The sequence below is a fragment of the Triticum urartu genome, chromosome 4A (genome assembly GCF_056163025.1).
Source record: "Triticum urartu cultivar PI428250 chromosome 4A, HENAU_Tu73, whole genome shotgun sequence".
NCBI lineage: Eukaryota > Viridiplantae > Streptophyta > Magnoliopsida > Poales > Poaceae > Triticum > Triticum urartu.
This window is the reverse complement of record NC_141876.1, coordinates 296,610,083-296,622,504: the sequence shown is the minus strand read 5'-3', so window position 1 is coordinate 296,622,504 and position 12,422 is coordinate 296,610,083. Positions and strand designations below refer to the sequence as shown.

The following is a 12,422-nucleotide window of genomic DNA, read 5'->3' as shown; positions in this document are numbered from 1 at the left end:
GATCTTTTCTATGGGTAGAACTACTGTGAGCGGTCTAAACTTCGACCCTTCTTTCTTTCTTCATTAAAAAAAGGGGGAGCAAAGCCTGTTTTTTGCTCCCTCAATTGATAGATCAGGGCCCCTCCTGCCGGCCCGAATGAAAAGCTCTTTCAGGAAGTAGTCCCATCACTCTCAGGCCCGGCACCAACCAAGAGGAGGCGGGGCTCTCTCCAATCATTCCGAAGAGCCGTGATCTCGTAAAGGAAAAATTAGCTAGCTCAACAGGTTTGGACCTGGGTGAATTAGTTCAATGAAGGAAGGGAGCCTAAACTTAAGGCTTTTCCAAGCCTTGCCGATAGGTGCCTCATGGCTCGCTTAGTTCACTTGCGGAGTTCTTAGATCAGTAGATCTGCATAGAGTCTCGCTCATAAAGGAAGAGTAGCGCCCTAGCACGGATCGCTTCGCTTTTCGACGCGGAGCTCGCTGCTGTCTTTTTAGCTTCAAAACTACAGGGCATGCATTAGCACTACGGCTTTTCAGCCTCCCTTTGCTAGTTCCGAACTATCACTGATCCTAGAGATCAACCTTCAAACCTTTTTCTTTGAATCTCAGGAAGGCTTTCTCGGGGAGAAAGCTGGTTGGGGAACTGCTAAATGACCTAAAAGAAAAAGAGGAGACTGACTCTGACCTTTCAAAGCCCTATCTCATCTGGTTGATAGTAGAAGGTACGTACGATGATACCATGGACATAAACGAGGTCGTGCATATCTTTAATGATTACAACCTAAAGCGTACCTAAAGCCTGCCCTGGATATGAAAAAGGGATTTGAGCCAGAAGAAGATGAGGATCTATCACCAGATGAGGAAATGGAAACAACTAAGTATTAGTTTGGTTTAGGTTCAGGAAATGGAAATGGTAACGACGGCCCAAAAATGGTAAGGTTTTCTTTTCAAAGAAAAAGGAACGCAAAAGTTTTGCAAAATCCTTGTCTTTCGGCTTTTTAAAGAAGATAGGCCATTACAAAAAGAAGGTATAACAGTCGACTTTCCTATCAGGATTTTACAACATGAATACCAAGGGACCACTATTAGAAGAGAGCATAATAAGTAAATGCCGACGCCATCTTTGACTTTTTGAATGGTCAGCGGCGCCATAAACTCGATAATCCAGCACCGTGGAGTCAAGAAATTCAACTAAATAGAATCCTAAAATAATCTTATTCGAGCACACACAGGACCCACAACAATGAAATTCACACAAGCAGCAATCATCCGAGCAGAGAATGGACAAGGGAAATATACTTGAAATTGTATATTTCCCTTGTCCGAATGAGAAAGCCTTTGGCAAACTCCTTGCAAATCTGTTTTTGCAGGGCATAATAGACATATCTGCTCAGTCACAACATAAGGAATCCCCCAATGTTCCTTAAAGCCTACCCGGGCTGACAGCTTTACTTGAATGATCTGATCCCGAAGCAAGCTTTCTACTTAAATTGCTATGACTGGCCAACTAATGATAGGACTACCTATCTTGATGCTTTGAATCTGCATTCAAAGCTTTTTTCTAACTACCGGGACTACTAATTTCAAGTACAAAGCTCTCCTATGAATATGATACTGCTCTTACTTTCTATCGGAATCCGAGCATTGAAGAAAGCTCTTTATCGCGCCATAACTGAGTCTCTCCATGAAACTCTGACCAATCCACCCGTCATTGCAAATAACTGCTCCTTGCTCTTTGATTGTATGTCCATTTTTTCTTGATGTCTGGCTCACCGGATTTGGTACATGAAAAAGCCATTCCTTTTCGCTTTTCATCAACCACTCAGTATACTTTTTTACTGGAAGAGTCAAGCGAAAGCAATTAGTTTTGAAGGAAGAGGAAGACCTAGCGGGCTTACATCCTCATTTCACTCTTTTTGCTCCTGTGAGACACGACTCAACTACTTTTTACAATTGACAGGGTAGCCCGGAGGTCAGATGAAGAGTCTTCCCCATAAAGATAGATTAGTACTTAGAAGGTTCAGATGAACGAAGGGCGAAAACAAGGCAAAAACTATTCAATGGGGTAAATAAATATGAGCAATCCGTGAGAATAGCAAAACCCTATCTCTTAAAAAGAAGAAGATAGATAGGTCCACAAGTTGAGACAGATAAGTTCTAACTAATCAAGCAGGAGTTTACCCACGAGAGTCAGAGGATGCATCATCAAAGGGGTATAGAAATAATTCAGAAGCACTATGGCCTGAAGCGAAGGGCCGAAACGAACGGAATCAATGTGTTCCAATTTATCCGGAGTAAGGACAGCAGCTGAGAAGGGACATAAAAATAGCGTAGACAAAAGATAGGACTAGATCATGTGAAGAGCTCTTCGCCCTATTGATTAGGAATCTCGATCAGAAACCACCAGGCCGTGTCTCCCGATAAAAGATGATCCCCACAATGGATGTCAGGCCTTGGCTTTATAAAATCTGATTGGATCCGCACTAGAGGATAAGAATACAGATAGGCTAACTAAGAAGATCTTCAAATTGTCTTACCTGAAAAGATGAGTTATTCAAAGGAATACCTAAAGACTAGAATAGAATAGAATAAACACATGGCACAGCTAGGTGCTAGAATAGTAGTTGATAGAAGTTCTAGTCACTTAAAAAAATAACAACTGCTTAACTTAATTAGATCGTAGAAGATAAGCAATCAGGTTCGGGCAATTAGTCCTATTTGAAGACAAGAAGTTCGGGTAGTAAGGGCTAGGTAAATATAGGGGCTATATTTTTTATAAACATATGGTCTTGCTCATTTCTCATCAAGGAATGGAGATTGGGTTGGTGTTTGGAAGGGGGATTTAGTAAACTGACATTGGCCAGCAAGCAGAAAAAGGACTGACGTCATGGGGCGCGCTAGCGCGCGTAGTCTTCTTCTTCGATACTCCATCCAAATCCAACACTTACTTGTTGGTTGGTGTTCCATTCTGTTATCTTAGACTATGATGCGTTCTTCAATTCCGTTCTTCGTCTCCCTAGCCGAAGTCTTCTTGCTGGCCCAACCCATCATGCATTTTAGAGTGCCGTGCCAGGGCAATAGGCGCTCCGCCAGTCACGCATGATCGCCAGAGCCTTTCATTCCTATGTAAATATAGGGCCGGAATAAGTGCAAGATCCTTAACAAAATGGATTAAGGTGGGCTTCGGATTTTTCATAATTTTTTTCTATCTTTTCATCAAGTTCTTGTTTGATCTACTGCTATTATCACAATATCCCTCCTTTTAGGGTTAATGCTATCGATGGTGAACCGATCATTCGCTACCCTTTTGTTAGAAGAGCTTTTTTGAATGGAAGAAAAGTAATGAAAACCGCGATGGCTACCGAATAACCTCCTTTGATTTTTTTATAATAAACCCTTTGACCTTTTTCTTCGTTCACCAAATCTTCTTCAGTTCTATCCAAGCTTGGTTTTGTCTGAATCTTTGTGGAAGAAGAAGCGGTTCGCCAGCCGCTAGATCCAGGGATCCCACAAAATCATTAAAACCTGGCGGTTGCTCACTCTTTGATCAGTGATTCACCGGCCACTAGATCGATGAAGAATCTCTCAAAAATCTGCTTTTTGATCAATGATTCACCAGCCACTACATTCTTGGATCCCACCTTATTTTCAAACCTGGTGGCTCGCTTGATTGACAGTCCTGTAAGCTCATCTTGCATACAAATTTTGGGGGTACCAGGGCCTGCATCCACCAAGAACATTTCTTCCCTTAAGTGTAAGCGTAAAACTGAAGATTGTGAGGCGTTTCCACTACATCATAAGAAACTAGAATTAGATCTTGGAAATGATCGACTCCAATAGATGCTCATCATAAGCTTTTTTCCTCCTATTCCTATTGATCAGAAGTATCCAGCAGCGCCATGCCAGAGTGACTTCCGAAGCGCTACGGACGGGACGAAATCTGGCAGCCAGTTGCTGGCTCTGAATAACCAACCCAACAAGAAGCTAAATTCTTCCATAACATAACATAACGGGGCGGGGTTGCACGCGAGCCGAGTGAGGTAGGTGCACAAGAGTACTTCGCGCCACAACCATCTCTTTTTTATAGGTTCTACGAACCGATGCCTCCTGCTTCATCTGGTAAAAAAGAGTCATAGATATGCCTGTAATTAGAAGGAAGAACCACCATAAAAATCTTCCTCGTCTATCGTCTATAGGGGAACTATGAACGGGAGCTAGCAATCCGGACCGTATTGAAAAAGTTCCTAAGACACAACATGGAAGAGTCAAAATATTCTGAAGCGAGTTCCAAGAATGAAGAACGGGTAGAATTATTGAATGAATAGGAGCTGTGGCTAATACCTGAGGCATAAAAGATGCATTTTCTACGGGATCTCGAAACCACCAGCCACCCCGACCTAATTCATGATGAGCCCACCAACTTCCTGGCGATATGCCTATGGTTAAAAACAACCGACATGTCAAGATCCAAATCCGAATTGGTTCCTGGTTCTGGTCAGAGACCATCGTGTTCGTGCCGGCGGTCCAACAAAGAGGCGAAGTAGTGGTGTCTTTCTTTCCATTACGAATGACACACTTCGCCTACTCCCTCCCCGTGTCCATTAGCGCTCCTGTCTAGAGCAAAGAGAAGGCGAAAAAGCTCCACCGAAGCAGCATGAGCAGGCTTCTATTGCTACACAACAATAGAGCAGGCGCACCACCCACAAAATGTTTGAATGATCGGGTAAAGAGCGAGCTTCTTATATGGGATCCGACACATCCAGCAGAGCGAAGCAGCGTTCCATTCTTTTTGGTGGCATCCTTCCGCATTGGCGGCGAGTGGAGTGCCACAATCCCATTCATCATTTTTTATCTACATAACCCAAAGCCCATAGCACTGGCGACATCTCCTGCATAACTGCAAGGAGGATGTATAGCTGATATAGGATCTTGTGGAACTGGATTTGATTCTGCAAGAGGTTCGGTACGAACGAAGAAATTTCGAACAAAAGGATCGAAACTCGCTGATAGGAAAGGAGAGAAAAACAAAGCAATGCCAAGTGCTTCGTCAATCTGCTGTTCATCGATAGACGAAGCTCTCTCTCTCTCTTCTCATCTCGTGCCAGATGTAACAAAAGATTAGTCATTTTTCCTTCTCGCGAACCACGGGAGCGCCTAGCGCCCAGAAGAGCAAAGCTCATTTTCAAAACAGGGTCAAGCGGCGTATTAAAAAGGGCTGGCCCGTTAAAATGACGCTTACTTTGTGAACGAAGTTCAGAATCAACAAGGGTTCTCCGAATGAAAGGAGTGTACAACTGGGGCGCAGCCCAACTTTTTTGTTGGAGAGATAGAATGGAGTTCTTCACGAAGTTCGAGATAAAGGGAAAAAAACAAAGTTTCTCTATAGCCTCTTCGTTTTGAGACATTATGGCTTTGGGGTCGACCCCGGTAACAAAAAAGGAATCCATAAAAACTTGGGATCCAACACCATAATAAAATACTACCCTCATGATTAGACCATGTCCCTAAGATTTGATTAAAAAAAGGTGCATTAACGGTTAATACATTGTAATTAGATAAGTTATTTGGAATATGACAGAATGAAAGACCAAGGAAAGGAAGAAGAATGCACCAAAATGCAAGTGCTTCACCAAACGCTGGTGGTTGTTTCTTGTTGTAAGTGAATGCAACGAAAAGACTCGGAAATAATGAATAATGAGAAAATTCATTTATAGGCATTTCGTGCTCATTTCCAAATTTATGATTAGTTATTCCCATTATCCGGTAACCACAGAATGATCCCAATCTCCTTTTAGTAATAGATCTTTTTGATATGTCTCAGTCTCAGGGCAAGGAAAAGAAAATGCATCGAGTCGTTTATCAAGAAAGTGGACGAGCATGGCGGTCCCTATATCTCTTAGCGGTCTACCACTTTTTTTCATGTCATCTTAAGAGGTTCAAAAGAGAAAGTCACTCTCCGTATTCTTGGCTAGTGGAATGGAAGCAAGACTCTTTCCTATCCACTTTGCCGAGGGGAGAGAACTAAAAGATAACTCAAGCTAGACAGAAAGGTGCAAAAGTCCACAGTTTCTTAAGGATCCTATAAGCAAGTAGGTTAAGATTGTCATTTAGCTTCAATTTCTTCAGTCTCACAAGCGGGTCCGCATGCAACAAAAGAAATTGTAATTTCCTACTACTCTGACCTTGCCCTGAAAGGATAAGGAAATTGGATAAGAGCGAGAGCTAGACTGACTGTTGGTCCAATGCTAGTGGAGGATTCAGACTGAGGACCCCCTATGGCGGCTACTCATAAGAAGATGAAGGATTGAAAGAGGACTGATTACCCCTCTGATTTGTGATCTTTTAATAGAAAGAAAAGGCCTTCTCTCAGACTTAAAGGTAAATGAAATCGGGATTTTTTTCTCTCCTCTAAGCTAGCAACAATTCAAGTAATCTGAGAATGCTGCCCCCAATCCGTAGCTGAGGACGAACTCAACTCATAAGATTTTTTTGAACCAAGCACCTATTGTAGAAATGAAAAACCACCCACTAGCAGAGGCTGGAACAACCCATAGAAGTGTAGGGGCTGCTTCAATCAGGTGTACCCGTATCCATTGATTTACCTCCTCCAGAGAGTATTGAACTTTGTGACAAATAGGTTATAGTTACACTCCTTAACTCCCTATTCGTGAGATATAAAAGCTAGCTAGTAAGAAGACTTTCCCTTCTTTTCTGGGAGGGTGAGAACTTGAAAGACTGGCAGAGAAAAGGAAGAAAAGCGGCTAATGCTATCTAAATGATTATTTCAAAGTTTACCAAGTTCGATCGTTCACGAGACAGGAGACTCTTTTAAATAAGACAGTGTATGGCTGCGAATAAGTCTATTCGGCAAGTCATAGAGAAGGACTGGATATAAGGTATTCCCTGGTTCTTCATTGGATCCTTTTAGTTTAATATTACTTTTTGGAAGCAATCTCATAATAATATGTATTAGGGACAACATTTAGGATAGCAAAAGAATTTTTGGAGCAAGAGGGATTACCTTCTAGATTCTTTTGTGATATCCTCTATATCGCCTTCTCCTGGATGGTTAGCCCAGTGTCCTGAATCCTTGAGCTCTTCCTCATGGCTTTGACTGGTGACTTACATTTCATCTTATTTGCTGCTCAGTTAGTCCTTGGATATGATGTCTTCTGCCACTCTCCTTGGTGGCTATTCTCCACCATCTCAGTCCCCTCTGAGGTCAGCTAAATCTGATCAGTGGCTGTCTGCGCCTAATCCACCAAGTGTGTACAAGACAAGATCTTTGTCTATCACAGGTTCTCCTGCTGCTGCAAGTTGATCAGACTGGAATTTGATCCTGCGTAGATAATCTTGAGCAGTCTGGGATCCTTTCTTGATCGTTTGGATCTGAATACACAGCTCAATTATTTGAGCATTTGTCATACAGCCAAGACTTCCGGGTTTTTTCAGGTTTTCTCCCTTTTCTACGAAGGTTTGCTGCTCTGCTTGCACCAGTGAATTATTCTATTCTTCTACTTTGGTTCAGTCTATGGGGAAATCAGAATTCACCATTGAATCATGTGGATCAGCTCCCTTACAAAATAATATTTCACTATATCAGCTACGAGGGGAAAATCTGAAAGACAGAGGATAGAGAGTGAGAGAAAGAGTGTAAGACTTGCGCCGCTCTCCATTTCAAGGGGATTTTGATGATTCTAGGGTGATTGAACTATTTCTTTACATGTTCAATTTTAACGAATCAAGATATCCTCTTGTTCCGGTATAAATAGTAGCTATCTGCTCTTCCACTAGGAGAGGATTTGCCTGGGATTGTTTAAGCAATTCCCTTAATGTCGACCCCTTGCCAATTGATTGTGACTTGTTTTATCGAGAGCAGAGGCTAATTGTGCAAAGGCTTGTCACTCTGCAAATTGAGCTAGTTCCAATTTGGATTTGCCAGCTACTTATTTCATGGCTTTAATTTGAGCCACGGATCCTACTCTGGAAACAGAAATACCCACATTAATAGCGGGTCGAATTCCGGCATTGAATAGATCCGCAGATAAGAATATTTTTCCATCTGTAATGGAGATTACATTAGTAGGAATATAGGCAGAAACGTCTCCAAATTGAGTCTCAAGTATTGGTAAAGCGGTCATACTTCCTTCTCCTAAGAGAGAATTTAATTTAGCGGCTCTTTCTAAAAGGCGTGAATGCAAATAAAAACATCCCCTGGATAAGCCTCACGGCCGGGTGGTCTTCTTAATAGAAGGGACATTTGGCAATAAGCTTGTGCCTGTTTGGAGAGATCATCATAAATTATTAAAGTATGTCATTCGTGGTACATAAAATACTCAGCCAGGGCTGCTCCCATATAAGGAGCGAGGTATTGTAATGTAGCAGGTGAATCCGCCATTTCAGCTACTACAATAGTGTATTACATGGCCCCCTCCTCATGGAAAGTAGTTACTACTTGAGCTACGGAGGATGCTCTTTGACCGATAGCTACATAAACACATATTACACCTTACCCTTTTTGATTGAGAATTGTATCTATGGCTACTTCTGTTTTGCAAGTCTGTCTGTCCCCAATAATGAACTCTCGCTGACCGCGCCCTATAGGGATCATCGAATCGATAGCAATAAGCCCTTTTTGAAGAGGTTCATATATGGAACGCCTGGAAATTCTACTTGCAGCAGGAGATTCAATTAAGCGAGATTCGGAAGCTACAATTTCGCCTCTCCCATCAATAGGTTTAGCCAGAGCATTTATAACATGACCCAAGTTATATTCGCTCATGGGTATCTGAGTAATTCTTCATGTTGCTTTTACAAACCATCCCTCTTGATGCTAAACCATAGCTCTAACTGAGTCAAATTCCACAATTTCTAAGAACGATATGCTCTTTTTCATTTTCCACTTTGAAAGCTTCTCTCAATCCCTCCCTAGTCCTTTCTTTCCCGGGAACAGGCTTACCTGGTTGACTGCCCACATTCATTCATTGTTCGTTTCGTTGTGGAATCGAACCACAGAGCTAGCGCAATTGGGATTTAGAGTCCCATGCATGAACCTAAAGAGGATTTTTAGTCCTCTGCTCTACCAGCCAGAACCTAGAAGGACACTTCACACCCGATTTGACATAGGTAGACTGGAAACACTACTTGTCAAGAGCACAGACCCCAGTATAGAATACTTTTTTGAGTATGTTGGTAAGGTCCGGTCATCCGCTTCTGTGCTTGCACTTCTGCGTAACTAGGGGTGCATTTCCAGTACAGTGTACTTTCATAATTGAATCAAAACCGTCGATACATGAAAAATCTCTATATACGATATTTATGACACATAATGTTGTTCTTTCAACATGATTCCTCAACAATTTTTTCATTGTAACTGACTCTCCATTCTCTCCGTTCCACTTTGGTTTTCGACTAATAATTACCATGATGAATTTCTCTTACTGCTTGGTTCCGCATTGGATTTTGGAAACTTTTGTTTAGGAAGTGGTGTCACAGCCGTGGGGATCAAATAGATGTTTCAGGAAAGTCTAGTGAAGCGGCACGGTCTAATCTTATAGATGACCATAGTGGTATGGTTCCATAGAAAACTACTAGAGGCCATTACCGCCACCGAAATGGTTTCCATGCTCCGTTGGATGATTTTATGATATCACTGTATCAAGCTAGAACGGTTTCAATTTGTAGGACGGGAAAGAAACCTCATCCTTTGCTGAACACTAACCGATGAAGCTCAAACCTCTCTCAAACTGAGCTATTTCCGCTTTTTCAAAAAAAATGTTCGAGTAGTTCAGTGAAAAAATGGTCAAACTTTCTTCCATCCTTCCTAGCTCCTCAAGCTTGCACCCTCTCAATGCCTTTTTCTTTGTTCGTTCTGAGGTGGATTCAAACCACTCTCTCCATTTGGATTTTGAGACCAAGAGGCCCGGCGAAAGAGGATTTTCAGTCCTATGCCCGCTGCCAGCCAAAACGGGAGTTTTCCACTTCACACCCACACAATCGGGATTTGATGAAATAGCTACGTTTTTTCTTATTTGATTCGGATACTGTCAATCTACTGTCCATCTTTCTCTTTAGTTTTCTCCTTTCTTTCTCCTCAACCTATCTCCATTGGCTGGACTTGCGAAAGAATAATATCTAATCTCCCCATGGCGGTTAGGGTCCCATGAACCAGGAGCGCCAGCACCGGTTCCTCGATCTTCCTACTGGAGGCATGGTCATGGCTTTCATTCATTCATTTCATTCTTTGTTTTGTTGTGGAATCGAACCACTCAAAGGATTTAGAGTCCTTTTACCAACCAGTTAGAACCAATATTTCTCTGTTATATTCTGTTTTTTCTTTGTCAGCTAACACAATTTGGATTTCGAGTCCAATGCGCTAATGCTTTCTTTAGTTCTCTTGCTTGATTTTTATACGATTTTTTGAGAAACTAGCGCAAAAGCCGTTGCGCGTTAGCGCATCCGTTTTCTTGCTCTTTCTCCGGGCTTTGACGATGTCTCCCGAACAATTTCAGTACATATGGCGCAAGACGATTCCACATATATATCGAGGTCGTAATGGGATCGGATGTTTTCACGTCTCACCGTAGTGCCCGCTTTGTCTTGATTGGTGATTGATAAACAAGAAGGAAAATGGAAAAGTAGAAAATCTACATGTTTATACTGTTGAGGTCCTTAGTTTAGTCAAGTAGGCGAGGACATTTCCATCGCGAAGGATTCAATCCAGCCATAGGTTCCCCTACGGCTACCTTGTTACGACTTCACCCTAGTTGAAGACCCCACCGTGGTATGCGCCAATAAGACCACCAAAGGCCTTTGTGGCACTAGTGGTACACGGAAGTCATCGGTGATCATTGGTCCGATGCTTCAGGAGAAACCAATTCCCAGGGTGTGACCGGCGGTGTGTACAGGGCCCGGGTACATATCCACCACGGCATGCAGATCCGCGATTTCAACTTCATGTTCCCGAGTTGCAAAGAACAATCCGAACTGAAGTGATCCTTCTGGATTCGCTCCGCCTTATAGCCTTGCTTCCCATTGTTATTGCCATTGTAGCACGTGGGTGGCCTAGCCCATAAGGGCCATGCGGACTTGACGTCATCCCCACCTTCCTCCAGTATCTCACTGGCGGTCCCTCGTGAGTGCTGCACGCAGCTTTTTCTTTGTTTCGGAGCGGGGCGCATACTATTACCACTACGTTCCACACCATTTTCTGGCCTTCATGTCGAGTCTTCCTCCACTGCCAACTCGACGTTGTTGTAACCAATTTCAACTAAACCTGCATGCTCACTGGTACTTTGACGTCACTATAGGTAGGTCTCCGTGGGTCTTGGGCAAGACGACTTCGGTTCACACGTGAAAGTGCTTCAAAAGGCACCGGCTCCCAATGGTGAAATTATTGCTGAAAGCATAGCTATGTGCTGGCACTCAATCAAGTAGTAGCGCTGACACATCACTCGGTGGCAATTTCTCCTTAGGCGCATGTCTCAGCAACACAAAACAAGGGTTTCGCTCGTTATAGGACTTGACCAAACATCTCACGACATGAGCTGAAGAAAGCCATGCAGCACATGTATGAAAGTCAGTACCATCCTGCTAAGGACATGTTTTGTTGTTCATATGTCAAGGGTTGGTAAGGTTTTGCGCGTTTTATCGAATTAAACCACATGCTCCACCGCTTGTGCAGGCCCCCGTCAATTCCTTTAAGTTTCGGTCTTGCGACCGTACTCCCCAGGTAGAGTGTTTCACGCGTTAGTTGGGCCCCTGATCCGCGTAGACCAAGGGCAAACACTCATCCGGTTAGCTCCCCAGCGTCGATAGGGACCCAGAGAGCTGCCTTCGCTTTTGGCGTTCCTTCGTAGATCTGCGGATTCACCCCTACACACGAAATTCCACTCTCCTCTGTCTCACTCCAGTGAATTGGTCTCGAGAGAATTCCGTCACTTTTTGGCGACTTTCACTTTCAGCCCGATTCACCGCCTACGTGCCCTTTACGCCCAGTCATTCCGAAGAACACTTGCCCCCCTCGTCGTACCGCGGCTGCTGGCACGAAGTTAGCCGGGGCTTCTTCCTCGAGTCTTGTCATGATCGCGCACTCGAAAAAAAGAACTTTACAAGCGGCATTACCCTTCTTCACTGACGCGATATTGCTGGATCGGGCTTTCGCCCATTGTCCAAGATTCCCCACAGCTGCCCCCCGTGGGAGTCTGGGTCGTGTCCCAGTCCAAGTGTGGCTGATCATCCGAAAAGACCAACTAAGCATCATTGGCTTGGTCAGCCTTTACCTACCTAACTACCTAATACTACGCAGGCTCATCAAACAGCGCTTTTGAGCTTTCTTCAGGATTTGGCCCGAACTGTTCGGCAGATTCCCACACGTTATGCACCTGTTCGCCACTTTGTTCTCAACTATTCCGATTCCAGCAAACGGAGGCCGTTAGGTC

At 43.4% G+C, this 12,422-nt stretch overlaps 1 pseudogene; it reads left to right on the top strand.

Moving 5' to 3' along the window:
* Positions 1–4,882: 4,882 nt before the first annotated feature.
* Positions 4,883–5,214, top strand: LOC125528457 (uncharacterized; annotated as a pseudogene).
* The last annotated feature ends 7,208 nt before the right edge of the window (positions 5,215–12,422 follow it).